We start from the raw sequence: 18184 nt of genomic DNA, 5'->3' as shown, positions 1-18184 counted from the left end.
CCTTGTTGATAGTGTTAAGAAGGCAGAGGAGCGCTTTATTATGGACAGACTTCTCCCCATCTCAGCTACTGTCGTATAAATATGTTTTGACCATGACAGTTTTACAATCCAGAGTTACTCCAAGCAGTTTAATCACCTCAACTTGCTCAATTTCCACATTATTCATTGTGAGATGTAGTTGAGGTTTAGGGTTTAGTGAATGATTTGTCCCAAATACAATGCTTTTAGTTTTGGAAATATTTAGGACTAACTTATTCCTTGCCACCTATTCTGAAACTAACTTAACTCAAAGCCGTAAAGACTGAAAAAAGTAAGGGGCCTAAACAGCTATGATTAACTATTTTACAGAGAAACTGCTCCTGAGCCTGAAGGTGATTCTAAGAGCAGCAGCATGAGCATCAGAAGACAGAACCGCACCTTCCTGTTACTCCTCCTCAGTCCAACTCTCCACTTTATTTGACTTACAGCATAGAAATTGGTCATTGTACCTCTTATGAAACTGTTGACAAGTACTGAGTGTTTAAACTGATGAAAAACGTGTTTTTGTCTGGAATGCATTTAATAGAAGACTTAAAATATACCTCATGCTAGAACCACCTTTCAAGAGGAGAGGAAAAAAGCTATTCCAAATTGCCTGTAGCCACGGTGTGTTTACTGATAGGACCACTTAAAGGGAAAGGGGATATCTAGTCAGTTGTACAACTGAAATGTGTCTTCCGCATTTAACCCAACCCCTCTGAATCAGAGAGATGCGGGGGGCTGCATTAATCGACATCCACATCTTAGGCGCTTGGGGAGCAGTGGGTTAACTGCATTGCATTCTGCGTTGCATAATGACAGACCTTTACCTTGGCAGCTCGGGGATTCGATCCAGCAACCTTTTCGGGTACTGGCCCAACGCTCTAACCATTGCAAACTATATTTAATGCACTTTTAATATAATATTTGTTGCTGAGTCAATGCATAAACCAGGGCCATCTGTAAAGTCAAAATTGGAAATGGGATTGAAATAGCTTTGAGTCAGTGTGTCCCTCCTGTCAACAAGAAGCAGTTTTAGTAACTAAGATATTGAAATATTTCCAGATCAGTTATTAATATTGTACTACCAAATGACAGATGTTTTGTTGATATCTTGAGACTGAACATGTGCTGCACAATAAAAACATTGTTATTTTAGTCAACTTTTCAATTAGAAAGTAGTTACTTTGACACCACAGTGTTATTTAAAGGAAACATATTCACTTCCTCAATGCTCTTTATTAAAGAGTGTTTAGATCATGTGGTTGCATTGTGTGTTCAGTCAGATGTCTGTTAGAAGGAGGAAGTCAGTTCAGTCTCATAGATTTATCACAGCTCTGAGGATGTCGAGGACTGTTGCCTGTCTGTTCTGTAAGACCATTTATTTTTCTTATTTATTTTACATTCATTTTACAATAAATGAAGTGTCTCATGGATTCTTCTGTTCTTAGGTGTCTTAAAACTGTGTGTTGGAGCTGAGGCTTTGACAGAGACACTGGTAGAACTTGGACACAATGCAACACTGAACTGTTCCCTTAAAACTGTAACTGATGCACATTGGTACCTACATCGCCAACCACAGCCTCCACTGGCCATACTTCGCTCTTTCACTAGTAGGAGTCCTGATGCTTTTTATTACAATAAGAATTATAGACAGAAATATTCATTAGAAACAGGACATAGATTGTTAATACAGAATGTAACAGTAGATGATTGTGGAGTGTATTACTGTGCAAAGAAAGAAAACAATAGTTTCCTTTTCAGTAACGGCACCAGACTCATGACCCCTGGTAAGTGCACATTTCATCCAATCACCAACATTCTCTATTTTGTCTAAAACATACTTCTGAAAAGTGTTTTTGTTCATGTTTAAAGCAGCTAGGTGTAAGACCACTACAGAAATGTTACATCCATTTTGAGTACCATAACTCAAAGTGAATCTAGGCTATAAATGTTTTCCATAACCCTGCAGTTCTCGAATCAATCAACGAAGCAACAAATATACGTGTGAAGCTCCATAAGTGATTGTGTTTGTCATTTTTCAACTAATTTAATAGTGACTTTAATAGTCTCAAGTCTTTTAATGATTGTAAACATATTGTGCTTATTTAGGCTATCACATTTGGTTGAAATAAAATGCAGAAATTCTAAGTAAGTACATTTGCCCATTTCAGTTGATCCTGAAGCAACAGAGCAACCCAGAGACTTCAACACAACATGGCTAAAGGGTCTTCTCATTGGATCCGCGGTCTTGAATGCAGTGCTCATTTTATTGGTGTCAGGTGTGTTTCTACACTCTTAAAGTGGGGTTTGTTAGTAACCTAGTAACATTGTGGTGGTATGTTGTGGCTCAGTTGGTAGAACATGGCACTTGTGTTACCAGGGTTGTGGGTTTGATTCCTCGTGCCACCCATATGTAAAGTGTATACAGGCATGACTATAAGTCGCTTAGGATAAAAGCGTCTGCTAAATGGCATGGATACCAGGCTACCCTTTCCTGCCTTTACAAGCAATGTTAGGACTATCTGTTACTGTACTTTTGACTGCATGGAGACCCAATACACACTGTAAGATGTTACTCAGTGAAGTGTGATCACAATAGTCTTTACTAATTCCATCTGTATGGGTCATCTTAGCCATTTCAGTGCTGTGGAAGAGAGTTGCTTGCCAGAAGAACCATGACTCTCCTCCAACCCCTGAACCACCTGAAAGGACAGACAGTCTAGAGGTCAGTATCTGTAGTGAGAATATATATATACAGTGCCTTGCGAAAGTATTCGGCCCCCTTGAACTTTGCGACCTTTTGCCACATTTCAGGCTTCAAACATAAAGATATAAAACTGTATTTTTTTGTGAAGAATCAACAACAAGTGGGACACAATCATGAAGTGGAACGACATTTATTGGATATTTCAAACTTTTTTAACAAATCAAAAACTGAAAAATTGGGCGAGCAAAATTATTCAGCCCCTTTACTTTCAGTGCAACAAACTCTCTCCAGAAGTTCAGTGAGGATCTCTGAATGATCCAATGTTGACCTAAATGACTAATGATGATAAATACAATCCACCTGTGTGTAATCAAGTCTCCGTATAAATGCACCTGCACTGTGATAGTCTCAGAGGTCCGTTAAAAGCGCAGAGAGCATCATGAAGAACAAGGAACACACCAGGCAGGTCCGAGATACTGTTGTGAAGAAGTTTAAAGCCGGATTTGGATACAAAAAGATTTCCCAAGCTTTAAACATCCCAAGGAGCACTGTGCAAGCGATAATATTGAAATGGAAGGAGTATCAGACCACTGCAAATCTACCAAGACCTGGCCGTCCCTCTAAACTTTCAGCTCATACAAGGAGAAGACTGATCAGAGATGCAGCCAAGAGGCCCATGATCACTCTGGATGAACTGCAGAGATCTACAGCTGAGGTGGGAGACTCTGTCCATAGGACAACAATCAGTCGTATATTGCACAAATCTGGCCTTTATGGAAGAGTGGCAAGAAGAAAGCCATTTCTTAAAGATATCCATAAAAAGTGTCGTTTAAAGTTTGCCACAAGCCACCTGGGAGACACACCAAACATGTGGAAGAAGGTGCTCTGGTCAGATGAAACCAAAATTGAACTTTTTGGCAACAATGCAAAACGTAATGTTTGGCGTAAAAGCAACACAGCTCATCACCCTGAACACACCATCCCCACTGTCAAACATGGTGGTGGCAGCATCATGGTTTGGGCCTGCTTTTCTTCAGCAGGGACAGGGAAGATGGTTATAATTGATGGGAAGATGGATGGAGCCAAATACAGGACCATTCTGGAAGAAAACCTGATGGAGTCTGCAAAAGACCTGAGACTGGGACGGAGATTTGTCTTCCAACAAGACAATGATCCAAAACATAAAGCAAAATCTACAATGGAATGGTTCAAAAATAAACATATCCAGGTGTTAGAATGGCCAAGTCAAAGTCCAGACCTGAATCCAATTGAGAATCTATGGAAAGAACTGAAAACTGCTGTTCACAAATGCTCTCCATCCAACCTCACTGAGCTCGAGCTGTTTTGCAAGGAGGAATGGGAAAAAATGTCAGTCTCTCGATGTGCAAAACTGATAGAGACATACCCCCAAGCGACTTACAGCTGTAATCGCAGCAAAAGGTGGCGCTACAAAGTATTAACTTAAGGGGGCTGAATAATTTTGCACGTCCAATTTTTCAGTTTTTGATTTGTTAAAAAAGTTTGAAATATCAAATAAATGTCGTTCCACTTCATGATTGTGCTTCACTTGTTGTTGATTCTTCACAAAAAAATACAGTTTTATATCTTTATGTTTGAAGCCTGAAATGTGGCAAAAGGTCGCAAAGTTCAAGGGGGCCGAATACTTTCGCAAGGCACTGTATATACAGTATATAACAATATATTATATTTATCTTTATGAGGGATGTTTTCACTCATAACCACATTGTTTTTCAGTATGAAGTGATACAGCTGGTACCCCAAGCGAGAGGACTAAGGCCCGACCACATAGCCTCAACTATTTACTCAAGAGTCCAGTTTCCAAATCATGAACTCACAACTACTACTTAATAAGGTGCCAAATCTTGACTTTGATGGATAATGTGAACTAGAAAATGACTTTGGAAGATAAAGTGAATCTACTCTGAATATTCATATTTTTGTGTAATGTATTTAGTGGTGCTCTTCGTCACTATCGTCTATATACCAGTCAGCAATATCTTTGAAGGAAATATCTTTGAAGGAAATTATTACTTTTGTGTCTTGATTCATGTTTTTCATTTTTCATTGCTGGAAATAAGTTCATATTTGACTGTCTTGAAAGTAAACTGTTACTTTTTTTGTGAAGCAGTTAGGAAGAGGTTTGTGCATTTCTGTAGAAAAAGCCCCCAAGCCTTTTGTAGTGTATTGATGCTGCATCAACCACACATATCCTGTTTGAGAGCTAAGTTACATGTCCCAATACCTGTACAATAAACCATTTTGATGACTTGTACAAGCTTTCAATTAGTTCATTAGAAAGCCTACTTCATGTGCCCCACAACACCTTTCTGAGTAGAAGGTAGTGTCACAACTTCTGCCGAGGTCGGTCCCTCTCCTTGTTCAGGCGGCGTTCGGCGGTTGACGTCACCGGTCTTCTAGCCATCGTCGCTCAACCTTTCAGTTTCCATTTCTTTTGTCTTGTTTACCTGGTTCACATTCCCTCATCACATTAAATGTATATTACCATCTGTTTCCCCCATGTCTGTGTGTGGAATTGTTCTTTGTGTAGGGTGTTACGCTACAGGCTGGCTTGCTCTAGGTTTGTTTGTTTTGTTTAACCCGGTTCATGTTTTCAATAGCTTTTCTTGCTCTGCCAGAGATGAATTGACAATCACCACTTCCTCTTTGCACAGACTTGCGCTTCATGTGGAAACTTTAAGCAAGTTAACAATGACCCACATCATTGTATTATTTTTTTCATCACTTTTTTAAGTTTGAACTTTACTTAAGTTAGGTGTTCCACTAGTAATGAAAGCTAACTGACCATAAAGACACACCTATATGAAAGGGGGGCGGGTCAATAAAGTAAATTGCTATTCAATTCGGGACTTGAATTGAAATTCAGTTATTGGATTTAATAAATGTCGAAGGAAATAATGTGTCCCTGCAATGAGTAAGTCTATAGGTGGGCATGTGGGCATGACTATGATACGTCTGACCTCTAGAATGTAACAGTAGGTGATTGTGGAGGTTTTTACTGTGCACAGAAAGAAGACCAGGGTCTACTATTCAGCAATGGCACCAGACTCATAACCACCAGTGCAGATTCAATTAAATTACAGATATATTTCATCAAAATATACATCTTTATTTAAATATATCACATTTTGAGTATTTATCCTGTCACAACATATGTTGAATGTGGGATGCAGACCACTTTAAACATCCTGTTCATTACGGTCTTCCTTGTTCTGTTACAAATGTGTGATGTCTTGTTAAACTGGTTTAGAATAACCCAGGATATATAACATTATGTTACCCGGAGTGGAACAGGGGAATCCAAGAGCAGACTCAGACGAGAAGATTGGGATGAAATAACCAAGGTATTTATTTAAACACAGGGGGAAGATGGAGTGCAGGCCAGGGGAAGCTCGGTTGGGTTGCAGGAAACCAGGTGTGGAGGCTGAGGCTGAAGCGAGAGGGGTTGGGACAGGGTAAGCAGGTCCGGAGGGGAATCCAAGGGAGTAGTAGAGTGGGGAATCCAGGAAAGAGTAGCAAGATGACGAGACGTGGAACTGGAGACAGGGACCAGAGTCAGAGCGGGGGTAACTAGCGGAGAGGAAAACAGTGTCACGCAAGTAAAGCAGGCATAACAGGATCTAACAGTAACAAACAGCTAGACGCGTAGGCTGACTGAGCAGAGATTACGATCTGGCAGCGTGGAAGTGGCAGGGCTGAGTATTTGTAGAGGTATTGATTATGGAACAGGTTGCAGCTGGTGGTGATCTGCCTTGACTCCAGCATACCTGTCTCTGCCCACACAATCACACACACACACAGAGAGAAGGAGAGAGCACTGGGGGAGGAGACACGGGATGAAAAAGGGAAAGGAGACACAGGATGAGCAGGAGAGGCAGTGGCAGGAGCAGATGTAGCACATTGGCTGTGCAGTAAATCTGTTTTGTTTTCCCCAGAGGTTTATGCTGATTATCTAAACCAGCCCTCCAACTGCAGGTCATCATGGGAGAACTGTCGTCTGTCCATTTACAGTGTAATGAATTTTATTCTGATTGTTATAATCCTGGTTGAGTGAATAAAAATACTAGATAATTAAATAATGTGAACATTTTAAATAGTTTAACATTTTAATGTTATATGCTGAAAATGTAGATGTTGCTAGTGTAATATTGATATAGACTTTTCCTATGTTGTTGGTGTATATTTCAGTACATATGTGACCTTGGCATATCAGAACAGAAACTGTCTTTCAAAACTAAGACCACCTCAAGATGCAGACCAGAGGTAAGATACTTTTTGTTTGGTGCCTGAACAGTTGCAGCATTCTTACTCACCAATTCAAATAGTGAAAAGCATATAACATAACATGTACAGTGGGGCAAAAATGTATTTAGTCAGCAACCAATTGTGCAAGTTCTCCCACTTAAAAAGATGTGAGAGGCCTGTAATTTTCATCATAGGTATACTTCAACTATGACAGACAAAATTAGATTAAAAAAATCCAGAAAATCACATTGTAGGATTTTTAATGAATTTATTTGCAAATTATGGTGGAAAATAAGTATTTGGTCACCTACAAACAAGCAAGATTTCTGGCTCTCACAGACCTGTAACTTCTTCTTTAAGAGGCTCCTCTGTCCTCCACTCGTTATCTGTATTAATGGCACCTGTTTGAAATTGTTATCAGTATAAAAGACACCTGTCCACAACCTCAAACAGTCACACTCCAAACTCCACTATGGCCAAGACCAAAGAGCTGTCAAAGGACACCAGAAACAAAATTGTAGACCTGCACTAGGCTGGGAAGACTGAATCTGCAATAGGTAAGCAGCTTGGTTTGAAGAAATCAACTGTGGGAGCTATTATTAGGAAATGGAAGACATACAAGACCACTGATAATCTCCCTCGATCTGGGGCTCCATGCAAGATCTCACCCCGTGGGGTCAAAATGATCACAAGAACGGTGAGCAAAAATCCCAGAACCACACGGGGGGACCTAGTGAATGACCTGCAGAGAGCTGGGACCAAAGTAACAAAGCCTACCATCAGTAACACACTACGCCGCCAGGGACTCAAATCCTGCAGTGCCAGACGTGTCCCACAGCTTAAGGCAGTACATGTCCAGGCCCGTCTGGAGTTTGCGAGAGAGCATTTGGATGATCCAGAAGAAGATTGGGAGAATGTCATATGGTCAGATGAAACCAAAATATAACTTTTTGGTAAAAACTCAACTCGTCGTGTTTGCAGGACAAATAATGCTGAGTTGCATCCAAAGAACACCATACCTACTGTAAAGTATGGGGGTGGAAACATCATGCGTTGGGGCTGTTTTTCTGCAAAGGGAACAGGACAACTTATCCGTGTAAAGGAAAGAATGAATGGGGCCATGTATCGTGAGATTTTGAGTGAAAACCTCCTTCCATCAGCAAGGGCATTGAAGATGAAACGTGGCTGGGTCTTTCAGCATGACAATGATCCCAAACACACGGGATGCCCGGGCAATGAAGGAGTGGCTTTGTAAGAAGCATTTCAAGGTCCTGGAGTGGCCTAGCCAGTCTCCAGATCTCAACCCCATAGAAAATCTTTGGAGTTTGTTGAAAGTCCATGTTTCCCAGCAACAGCCCCAAAACATCACTGCTCTAGAGGAGATCTGCATGGAGGAATGGGCCAAAATACCAGCAACAGTGTGTGAAAACCTTGTGAAGACTTACAGAAAACGTTTGACCTCTGTCATTGCCAACAGAGGGTATATAACAAAGTATTGAGAAACTTTTGTTATTGATCAAATACTTATTTTCCATCATAATTTGCAAATAAATTCATTAAAAATCCTACAATGTGATTTTCTGGATTTTTTTTTATCTCATTTTGTCTGTCATAGTTGAAGTATACCTATGATGAAAATTACAGGCCTCTCTAATCTTTTTAAGTGGGAGAACTTGCACAATTGGTGGCTGACTAAATACTTTTTTGCCCCACTGTAGGTGTTTTGTCATTTAAATCAGTGACACAGATCACAGCACCACCAAGAGGATTACATCCTGAACTTGAATCAATAGTTACTATTGCAGTATAATGCATAGTTCCACAAGTACAAGCTAACAACTCCAGCTAGTCCCAGTGTGTTATTATATACATGAACGGTCAATCCATTAGTGTAACTATCTTCTAGTAAAATGTCATGATTACAGTAATCAGCTGCTTAACTTCCTTTTTGTTCTAAAGCTGTGACTTCTGTGGAAATGGCCATTGAAATTGCAGTGAAGATCACAGGAACAAAAGAAAGGTATGACTCATGACCCACTCAGCAGAAGTTTTGAGAAAGATCTTGCACAGTGGAAAGTAGCACATTTCACCACCACACAAATAGCTCATGTAAAGGGTGTCATGCTGAGGTTTTACAATGTGTTGTTCCCCAGTGTGTAAGAATTTGTCTGTTGCAATAGACTTTTGTAATGAATGCCATCACAGGGGTTGTTACTCTACCGTAACAAAGTTGTCTTAAACAATAACAAACAAACAAAAATGCTTTGAGATAAGGTATACCCTACACATGTCCAGTAAATCATGTAAAATGATTTAGCCATAGCTTCTAGAACAATGATGCAATAATCACAAAACTCTTCAGAGTGTCTGTCCTTGATGACACTTCATTTACCCAGTTGTGGCAGGGCAAGGTGTGTGTGTTATGACAGGGTACGGGTGTTAGTTGTGGCAGGGCAAGGTGTGTGTGTTATGACAGGGTACGGGTGTTAGTTGAGGCAGGGCAAGGTGTGTGTGTTATGACAGGGTACGGGTGTTAGTTGAGGCAGGTTGCAGGGCCTGGTGCTATGGGTTCTACATATCAGGGAAATGACTCCATCTACAGGGACTCTACTGGGCTCCTAAATACCCCCTGTGACATCATCCTCTCAGGCTGGTTAGGTGTGCTGCAAACAAACAAACTGTAGTCAGGGATTTGAGGTGAGGCAGTGTACACAAACATCTCAGCAAAGTATAACATCTCAAGGATCACATCAATATAATATAACCTGCACTTTTTAGTCCTTATGTGTCATCATGATTTTCAGTGATACACACAATACCACACATTTTGGCAGACTACATTTGAGTAGGTTCAAAATAGAAAGCACTGCATGTGTTCGCACAATGCATCCTGGTAACCCAACAAATAACCAACAGAAACCAGCCATGAGGCAAAAGCCCTAGTGCAGAAAAGAGGTGGACACATTCTACTCACAAGGGAGTGTAGAGGTAAATGATCTCGGAGAGATAATTGACATACTTAATCCAGCAGCACATTGTCTTTGAACACTGTCCAAATAAGCTCTGGTCCAGTACGTCGCGTCACGTCACTTGCTGATCCTGTTTATGGCGGGCTGACCACACCACTCGTTGTAAAATAAATGTCCATACACATGTTATTCAATTCCTTGCATCCAAACTGCTCGCGCGCGTCAACGAGCGTCTGCGTAGCCAGGTGCTAACGTAGAACTTGGTTCTATTTGTGACGCTTGATACACTGCAAATCTCCTCATTGATTTTAGGAGCATATACTCGCGTCAGTGATTGAAAGACAAACTGCAGGCCAGTTGGTGGTGGTACTGCACCTTAAAGTTGGTTGCCTACCGCCATATAAAGTCCAAAGAAGAAGAAGCTCGAAGGAGGAGAAATTACTGGAAACAAAGTAAGAGTAGATGCACCTTGTGCACCTTGTGCATTTCAATTGAAATAACAACCCAATGTTCATGTCCCAGGACAAATTAACTAGCAACAGGAAGCTATCTAGCTAAATTGCCATGAATGTTTGATGCTTTTCGACCTGTTCCCAAATTAATATAATTGGTTCCGAGTTCGTTTTGATATTTCAACCTGCGTGTCCTGTTTGCATCTGGTGTGGATGGACAAAATCAACATTCTCTAGTGTTCCATTCGGGACGCACCTTTGGAGAGTGTGTGACCGACAATGTCCAACTCAAAAGGTTTCATTGGCATGATGATGGGACATGTATATTATTTGAGTTATAGTATATACTTGCCAGCTATGCCTATGGGTAAACCATTTGAAGTCAATCTTTTTTTGACAGCACCACTTTAGATTTGAATTGTTAGGTTCAGAGTAAAAAACTCTACGGACACTAGGAAAGTTTAACTACGTTTATTCTTCCCAGAGGGCCAATACAGCTGCATTCAGACAAATACATTGTTCACACAAGCACTGATATTTAACCCTTCCTCCTGAGTCTCCTCCTACACATCTGAACAAGCACTGATATTTAACCCTTCCTCCTAGGCTGAGTCTCCTCCTACACATCTGAACAAGCACTGATATTTAACCCTTCCTCCTAGGCTGAGTCTCCTCCTACACATCTGTGAAAACACTGTATCTTTACTGTAATAAGGACATAAACTTTTCTTTCTCCCTTAACGTGACCTGACCTGACCTCGCTTCCCTGCACTCAGCACATTCCAAGATTAATTGCACACACTATATACCTTCCTCCTACAGATAACCATTAGCTTCTGGTGTAGACCCTCTAAACCTAAGCCCTCCCTAAGTGACATGAATAAGTATATTTCATACTCTCAGAACCCAACAGAATGAAACCTTGTCTTCATCACTGGAAAAGATAAACGGTTGAAATTGAAATCATTTAAAAGCTTAGAAACAGGGTTGTCAAACTCTTCTATAATTTCTGGGGGGGAAAAAATATTTGTAATAAAAATGTGATCTTTTAACCTTTAATGTTAACTAACTCAGATTTGTTTCATATTTGCAGTCGCATGTGTTGTAGCTTAGACCCCATTTGACATCATCTAAGGTTTTGGTGTTGTGCCCGCCATCGGTTGAGACACAACATGCTCTTGAACACAGGGTGGGTGTCATGTTTTGGGTGATAAATGACTCAAATATAAATCAAATGGAACCTCAAAGATGGTTGGAGGTCCACACATCAAAGAACGGTGACTTGAATAGGAATATCTGTTGTTTTAAATGATACTTTCCATCCTCCATAGGAACTCTATTTAAATCATAGAAATAAAAAAAACAGAATAGAGATGACCATTTAAGTTGACCTTCAATAGTGGATGGACCGGCGGTCATCTTTGTGGTAGTAATTAGAAGTTTCAATTAAATGTACATTTCAATGGTGACTTTTATTTCTATGATTGAAAAACAAATCAATGATGTTTTATTGTCAGTACACTGGATATGTGCAGTGAAATGTGTTGATTTACAGGTTCAGCCATAGTAGAACGGGGCTCCTTTGAGCAAGTTAGGGTTAAGTACCTTGCTCAAGAACACATCTACAGATTTTTCAACTTGTTGGCTCAGATATTCAAACCAGCGCCCTTTCCGTTGCAGGCCCAATGCTTTATGCGCTAGGCTACCTAACAACCAAATGAAATAGCACCCACCCTGTATTCAAGAGCATGTTGTGTCTGAACCAATGGCAGGCACAACACAACAAACTCAGATGATGTGGAATAGGGTCTAAGGTACAACATCTGCAAATATGCATATATTTTTGAACGCGTTTCTAGATAATTGACGTTAAAGTTTAAATCTTAACTTGTTGAGAGTGAGGGTGAAGTACCTGGGCGAGGAACGCAGAGTTTGGGCCTCCTTCCAAGGATGATGAGGATGATTTTGGCCCAGTGGGAGTGAGATTTGTAGAGAGAATAGATCCTTGATTTTTGGGTGATCCATATGTGGTGTCAGGTTGGGTGGAGGAGAGGTTGGGGACTGTTAAGATAGTGAATGTAACTCGGAGTGGACTGGTGATGATTTGTTGTGTTTCCTGCGCCCAGAGGGAGCGGGCGCTCCGGATTACGAGATTAGGGACAATAATTGTGACATGCTTTGCTCTCTGGAGCAGGGCGCCATTGAAAGGAGTGATAACGGGGGTGGCATTAAGTGTTGAGGAGGAGCAGTTGAAATGGAAGATTCCCGGTGTCTGTGATGCACGCTGTTTGGTGAGCAATAGATCATGTCATGCTGAGTTTTGATGCAGAGTCGTTACCAGAAAAGGTCAAGATAGGATGTGTCAGTTATCCCGTGAGAGTTTAAGTTCTGAAAATATGACAGTGTTTTTAGGTGTGAAGTTTATGGGCATATTGCAACAGTGTGTAGGAGGGAGATGCCTAGATGTGAGAAGTGTGCAGGAGGGCATGAGATGAAGGAATGTGTAGTATCAGTGGAGAAAGTTGTTTGTCTTAGTTGTGGGGGTGATCATGAGGCTGGAGATCGGAGGTGTCCTGTGAGAGAAAGGCAGGTTGAGGTGCCAGGGTCAGAGTAGTACAGAAAGTGTTGTATGCCGTAGCAGTGAAGAGAGTGGTAGAGGAAGATGGTACTGGGTGAGGGATCCTGAGAGGATTCATGTGAGTAGGTAGAGATCAAGAGACAGTGATGGGAAGAATATGTGCTTCAGTAAAGTGGGATCTTTAGCATTTATAACCATGGTTGTTAATTATACTGTAGAAATGGTTTGAAAGTCACAGAACATAGAGGTTGTGGTGGCAGCTGTAGGGGGTGTTGAGTGGTAGTGATATGTCCTCTAATGCCGTTGGTCTGGAGTAGGACTAGATAGGGTGGTGGGTGGTGGATTTTTAGGGATAATAGGTGATAGGGCAATTTTCATTTCCCCCATTGTTGTAGTATTGTACTGCCATCCTGTTAGGAGGTAAGCTGTATTACTTTGCTCGTGCGTCATGCATACGAATTGTAAAATATACAATACTGTAGTTTTGTTACTGTTTCTGGTGTAATATGCTTTGTTATTCTCCATAGATGGTTGTACATTATTTGAGTAATGAAAGGAGTTTGGCAATTACCATATGAGTAACACTTAGCCATATGGTTTGGCATCATGCCAGATGCATGGTACCTTAGCACGTGCTTTGTGTTTATGCAACTTCAAATGTATAATGTACAGCTACAGTATGTCGGTGTGAATTGAATACTAAATGTATAATGTACAGCTACAGTATGTCGGTGTGAATTGAATACTAAATGTATAATGTACAGCTACAGTATGTCGGTGTGAATTGAATACTAAATGTATAATGTACAGCTACAGTATGTCGGTGTGAATTGAATACTAAATGTATAATGTACAGCTACAGTATGTCGGTGTGAATTGAATACTAAATGTATAATGTACAGCTGCAGTATGTCGGTGTGAATTGAATACTAAATGTATAATGTACAGCTACAGTATGTCGGTGTGAATTGAATACTAAATGTATAATGTACAGCTACAGTGTGTCAGTGTGAATTCAATACTAAAGTATATTATTTTCTGTATTTTGCAGTTTCACAACATAAACGTTTTCAATATATTAATTCAAGAAAAGTCACACCTTGGGAGTTTTATTGAAGACTTAGTTGTTAGCAGTGGTGGGCTGTCAGGGCCAGCAAGGCCTTCTCTGCTGGCCTAAACATCATCAGAATATATATATTTTTAAATATATTTTCCCACAAATATGTATTAAATTATTCCCCAGAGTAAGAGTTATACTCTTCATTTCATAGCTTTCCTCTTGGTTGCACCCCTCTCACACCTCTTGGTTTTTCTAATGACTGCCTTGCCTGGTTCACCAACTACTTTGCAGACAGAGTTTAGTGTGTCAAATCGGAGGGCATGTTGTCCGGTCCTCTGGCAGTCTCTACAGGGTTCAATTCTCTGGCCAACTCTTTTCTCTGTAAATATCAATGATGTTGCTCTTGCTGCGGGCGATTCCCTGATCCACCTCTACGCAGACGACACCATTCTGTATATTTCTGGCCCTTCCTTGGACACTGTGCTATCTAACCTCCAAACGAGCTTCAATGCCATACAACACTCCTTCCGTGGCCTCCAACTGCTCTTAAACGCTAGTAAAACCAAATGCGTGCTTTTCAACCGTTCGCTGCCTGCACCCGCACGCCCGACTAGCATCACCACCCTGGATGGTTCCGACCTAGAATATGTGGACATCTATAAGTACCTAGGTGTCTGGCTAGACTGTAAACTCTCCTTCCAGACTCATATCAAACATCTCCAATCTAAAATCAAATCTAGAATCGGCTTTCTATTCCGCAACAAAGCCTCCTTCACTCATGCCGCCAAACTTACCCTAGTAAAACTGACTATCCTACCGATCCTCGACTTCAGCGATGTCATCTACAAAATAGCTTCCAATACTCTACTCAGCAAACTGGATGCAGTTTATCACAGTGCCATCCGTTTTGTTACTAAAGCACCTTATACCACCCACCAATGCGACCTGTATGCTGTAGTCGGCTGGTCCTCGCTACATATTCGTAGCCAGACCCACTGGCTCCAGGTCATCTACAATTCCATGCTAGGTAAAGCTCCGCCTTATCTCAGTTCACTGGTCACGATGGCAACACCCACCCGTAGCACGTGCTCCAGCAGGTGTATCTCACTGATCATCCCTAAAGCCAACACCTCATTTGGCCGCCTTTCCTTCCAGTTCTCTGCTGCCTGTGACTGGAACGAATTGCAAAAATCGCTGAAGTTGGAGACTTTTATCTCCCTCACCAACTTTAAACATCTGCTATCTGAGCAGCTAACCGATCGCTGCAGCTGTACATAGTCCATCGGTAAATAGCCCACCAAATTTACCTACCTCATCCCCATACTGTTTTTATTTATTTACTTTTCTGCTCTTTTGCACACCAGTATCTCTACCTGCACATGACCATCTAATCATTTATCACTCCAGTGTTAATCTGCTAAATTGTAATTATTCGCCTACCTCCTCATGCCTTTTGCACACAATGTATATGGACTCTTTTCTTTTCTTTTTTTCTACTGTGTTATTGACTTGTTTATTGTTTTACTCCATGTGTAACTCTGTGTTGTTGTCTGTTCACACTGCTATGGTTTATCTTGGCCAGGTCGCAGTTGTAAATGAGAACTTGTTCTCAACTAACCTACCTGGTAAAATAAAGGTGAAATAAATGTTTTATTTTTTTAAATGTAGGTAGGCCGTGAATGGCCTCACACACCAGTACAGTAGGTGGCGCTGTATGTACCTAAAAGTTGGATGCGATCCGCCAACCAAATCCCAGGAAGAAGAAAACAAAAGAAGAAATTGATGAAAGCGTGTTCACTCTCATCCTGTTTACATGTCAGCCCCAGCCTCGAACTCAGGTCCTGTATGTACCTAACTGACCCGCTCTGCCCATTCATCGCCATTTACCTGTTGTTGTCTTAGCTCTCCTGATCAACACCTGTGGTTGCTTTATGCCTCTCTCAAATGTAAATATGCCTTGTCTACTGCTGTCTTGGCTAGCTCTTATTGTTTTATTTCACTGTCGAGCCTGCAGTCCCTCTCAAAATGCCTTAGATAGCTCTTTTGTCCCACCCCACACACATGCGGAGACCTCACCTGGCGTAACTGGTGCCTCCAGAGACTCAACCTCTCTCATCGTCACTCAACGCCTAGGTTTACCTCCACTGTACTCACATCCTACCATACCCTTGTCTGTACATTATGCCTTGAATCTATTCTACCACTCCCAAAAATCTGCTCCTTTTATTCTCTGTCGCCAACTCACTGGACTACCAGTTCTTATAACCTTAAGCCGTACCCTTATCCTACTCCTCCTCCGTTCCTCTGGTAATGTAGAGGTTAACCCAGACCGTGTAGCCCCCAGTTCCACTAGTATTCCCCAGGCGCTATCATTTGTTGACTTCGGTAACCGTAAAAGCCTTGGATTCATGCATGTTAACACCAGAAGCCTCCCCAAAGTTTGTTTTATTTATACTGATGTGCAACTTTTCAGGGAAGTTAGGAACCAATATCCACAGGCAGTTAGGAAAGCAAAGGCTAGCTTTTTTAAACAGAAATTTGCATCCGTAAGCACAAATTCCAAAAAGTTCTGGGACACTGTAAAGTCCATGGAGAATAAGATAACCTCCTCCCAGCTGCCCACTGCACTGAGGCTTGGAAACACTGTCACCACCGATAAATCTACGATAATGGATCATTTCAATAAGCATTTTTCTACGACTGGCCATGCATTCCACCTGGCTACCCCTACCCCGGTCAACAGCTCTGCACCCCCCACAGCAACTTGCCCAAGCCTCCCCATTTCTCCTTCACCCAAATCCAGATAGATGATGTTCTGAAAGAGCTGCAAAATCTGGACCCCTACAAATCAGCTGGGCTAGACAATCTGGACCTTCTCTTTCTAAAAGTATCCGCCACAATTGTTGCAACCCCTATTACTAGCCTGTTCAACCTCTCTTTTGTATCGGCTGAGATCCCTAAAGATTGGAAAGCTGCCACGGTCATCCCCCTCTTCAAAGGGGGAGACTCTCTGGACCCAAACTGTTACAGACCTATACCTGTCCTACCCTGCCTTTCTAAAGTCTTCAAAAGCCAAGGTAACAAACAGATTACGACCATTTCGAATCCCACCGTACTTCTCCGCTATGCGATCTAGTTTCCAAGCTGGTCATGAGTGCACCTCAGCCACGCTCAAGATCCTAAACGATATCATAACTGCCATAGATAAAAGGCAATACTGTGCAGCAGTCTTCATCGACCTAGCCAAGTCCTTTGACTCTGTCAATCACCACATTGTTATTGGCAGACTCAACAGCCTTGGTTTCTCAAATGACTGCCACGCCTGGTTTACCAACTACTTCTCAGATAGAGTTCAGTGTGTCAAATTGGAGGGCCTGTTGTCCAGACCTCTGGCAGTCTCTATGGGGGTGCAGCAGTCCAATTCTTGGACCGACTCTTTTCTCTGTATACATCAGTGATGTCGCTCTTGCTGCTGGTGATTCTCTGATCCACCTCTACGCAGACGACACCATTCTGTATACTTCTGGCCCTTTGGACACTGTTAACAAACCTCCAGACGAGCTTCAATGCCATACAATTCTCCTTCCGTGGCCTCCAACTGCTCTTAAATGCAAGTAAAACTAAATGCATGCTCTTCAACCGATCAATGCCCGCACCCGCCCATCCGTCTAGTATCACTACTCTGGCAGGTTCTGACTTAGAATATGTGGACAACCACAAATACCTTGGTATCTGGTTAGACTGTAAACTCTCCTTCCAGACTCACATTAAGCATCTCCAATCCAAAATTAAATATTCCTATTTCGCAACAAAGCATCCTTCACTCATGCCGCCAAATACACCCTCGGAAAACTGACTATCCTACGGATCGGCTATGTCATTTACAAAATAGCCTCCAACACTACTCAGCAAATTGGACATGACATTCCACTTTGAGCCACGAGAGATTGACATGCATATTTACATTGTTATCTCTCCGTGTACTTTTAAGGGCCAGCCGTGCTGCCCTGCTCTGAGCCAAATGCAATTTGGAGAAGGGCTGTCTACGTATGATCCCCAATCAGAGACAATGATAGACAGCTGCCTCTGATTGGGAACCATACTCGGCCAACA

The 18184-nt window shown here is 41.6% G+C and overlaps 1 long non-coding RNA gene across 1 annotated transcript; it reads left to right on the top strand.

The window, feature by feature from the left end:
* The first annotated feature begins 8554 nt into the window (after positions 1 to 8554).
* On the top strand, positions 8555 to 17991 carry LOC149975429 (uncharacterized). The gene is made up of 2 exons (XR_016488312.1): positions 8555 to 9423; positions 9518 to 17991. It is a non-coding gene; the product is annotated as an uncharacterized LOC149975429 (long non-coding RNA).
* The last annotated feature ends 193 nt before the right edge of the window (positions 17992 to 18184 follow it).

The sequence above is a fragment of the Oncorhynchus mykiss genome, chromosome 18 (genome assembly GCF_057628025.1).
Source record: "Oncorhynchus mykiss isolate SJ-2025 chromosome 18, ASM5762802v1, whole genome shotgun sequence".
Lineage (NCBI taxonomy): Eukaryota > Metazoa > Chordata > Actinopteri > Salmoniformes > Salmonidae > Oncorhynchus > Oncorhynchus mykiss.
Note: the sequence above shows the minus strand (reverse complement) of the source record. Positions and strands in the feature narration are given on the sequence as shown.